The sequence below is a fragment of the Panthera uncia genome, chromosome D2, assembly GCF_023721935.1.
Source record: "Panthera uncia isolate 11264 chromosome D2, Puncia_PCG_1.0, whole genome shotgun sequence".
In the NCBI taxonomy this organism is placed as follows: Eukaryota; Metazoa; Chordata; class Mammalia; order Carnivora; family Felidae; genus Panthera; species Panthera uncia.
Window position 1 is genome coordinate 28549178 of NC_064818.1, and position 2600 is coordinate 28551777.

Genomic DNA, 2600 nt, shown 5'->3' on the forward strand with positions numbered 1-2600 from the left:
TGTCTGACCCTTTTTTCCTTTTAATTAAAAAAAATTTTTTAATGTTTATTTGTTTTTAAGAGAAAGAGAGAGCATGGGGGAAGAGCAGAGAGGGAGGGAGACACAGAATCCGAAGCAGGCTCCAGGCTCTGAACTGTCAGCACAGAACCTGACATGGGGCTCGAACCCACAAACCATGAGATCATGACCTCAGCCAATGTCGGATATTTAACCAACTGAGCCACCCAAGGCACCCCCAATTTTTTTAATGTTTATTTTTATATTTGAGAGAGAGACTGAGCGCAAGTGGGACAGGGACAGAGAGAGAGAGACAGAATCTGAAGCTGGCTCTAGGCTTGAGCTGTCAGCACAGAGCTTGACACAAGGCTCAGAATCATGAACCATGAGTTCATGACCAAGGCCGAAGTTGGACGCTTAACTGAGCCACCCAGGCACCCCCCCCCCTTTTTTTAAGAGAGAGAGAGAGAGGGTCATAGAGCAGTGCAGAGAGAGAGAATCCCAAACTGGCTTCTTGCTCAGCATGGAGCCCAATGTAGGACTCAATCCCACACCCCTGGGATCATGACCTGAGCCAAAATCAAGAGTCTGACACCCAAGTGACTTAGCCACCCAGGTGTCCCTAAGTGTCAGATTCTTAATTTCAGCTCTGGTCAAATCTCAAGGTTCCTGAGTTTGAGCCCCAAGTAGGGCTCTGCACTGACAGCTTGGAGCCTGCTTGAGATTCTCTCTCTCCCTCTGTTCTGCTCCTGCTAGTACTCCCTCTCTCTTTCTCTCTCTCAAAATACATAAATAAACTTTATTAAAAAATAAAAGTAAAATATTAGCTCAATATAATGTGGAAGGAAAACTGCAAAAACCAAAACTTGAATTACTTTTATTATTATTATTAAAAAAATTTTTTAGATTTATTTATTCTTTTTTTTTTAATTTTTTTTTAAGTTTATTTATTTTTGACAGAGACAGAGTGCGAGCATGAGCTGGGGAGGTGCAGAGAGAGAGAGGGAGACACAGAATCCAAAGTAGGCTCCAGGCTCCAAGCTCCAAGCTGTCAGCACAGAGCCTGATGCGGGACTTGAACTCATGAACTGTGAGATCATGATCTGGGCCGAAGTCAGACACTTAACCGACTGAGCCACCCAGGCGCCCCTAGATTTATTTATTCTTGAGAGAGAGACAGAGACAGAGCATGAGCGGGGGAGAGTCAGAGAGAAGGAGGCACAGAATCTGAAGCAGGCTCCAGGCTCTGAGCTCTCAGCACAGTGCCCGATAAGGGGCTTGATCTCACAAACTGTGAGATTATGACTTGAGCTCGAAGTCTAACGCTTAACCGACTGAGCCACCCAGGTGCCCCTTATTATTATTATTTGAGAGAGAGAGAGAGAGAGAGAGAGAGAGAGAATCCTAAGGAGGGTCCATGTTCGGCTCAGAGCCTGACTGCGGCTCTATCCCGTGACCCAAGCCAAAATCAAGTGTTGGCTACTCAACCAGGTGAGTCATCCAAGTGTGCTGAATTACTTCTAAGCAAATTAAAAACTTCATTAAATTTCCGGTACGCTTTTCATAAAAATTCTATTTCACTGAAAACCTGCAGGTTGGATTTTTCTCACTTGTTAAGAATTCCTATAGAGAATAAGCTGGTGGTTGCCATAGGAAAGGTGGGTGAGGTTGATGGGTGAAATACATAAAGGAGATTAAGAGGTACAGCCTTCCAGGCACCTGGCTGGCTCAGTCAGTGGAACATGTGACTCTTGATCTCGTGGTCTTGAGTTTGAACCCCACGTTGGGTATAGAAATTTAAAAAATAAATTAAAAAAAAAAAAAAGAGGTACAGGCTCCCAGTTACAAAATAAATCATGAAGGTGAAAAGTACAGCATACGGGGGCAACTGGGTTGTTCAGCTGGTTAAGCTTCCAATCCTTGATTGCCATTCAGGTCATGATCTCATAGTTCACGAGTTCCAGTGCTGCATGGGGCTCTGTGCAGACTGTGTGGAGCCTGCCTGGGATTCTCTCTCTCTTTTTCTCTCTCTCTCCCTGTCTCTCTCTGACTCTTCCCTGCTCTCGCACACACACACACACACACTCCCTCTGTCTCTCTCTCAAAATAAATAAACTTAATAAAATTATATATATATATAAAAGAAAATTACAGCATAGAGAATATAGTCAATAATATTGTAATAACATTGTAGGCTGACTGATGGTGTAAATGCTTATTGCGGTGAGCGTTCGGTAATGTATAGAATTGTTGAATTTGTATGGTGTACACCTGAAAATAATATCACATTGTATGTTACTTGTACTTCAATTAAAAAAAAGAAGAAAAGGTATTCCATATATGCATAAATACTAAACAAAAATGTTAGCTGAGTATAAAATAAGACTCACTTGTGGCAAAATATTTCCATAAGCAAAAACATAAAAATGTTTTTAAAATGTATATTAAGTATATAGTGGGATATTTGAGTGCATTTAAAAATGTTTACATGTTGGGGCACCTGGGTGGCTCCGTGGGTGAGTGTGTGATTCTTGATTTCGGCCGAGGTCATGATCCCAGGGTGATGGGATTGAGCCCACGCTCAGCATGGATCCCGCTTGGGA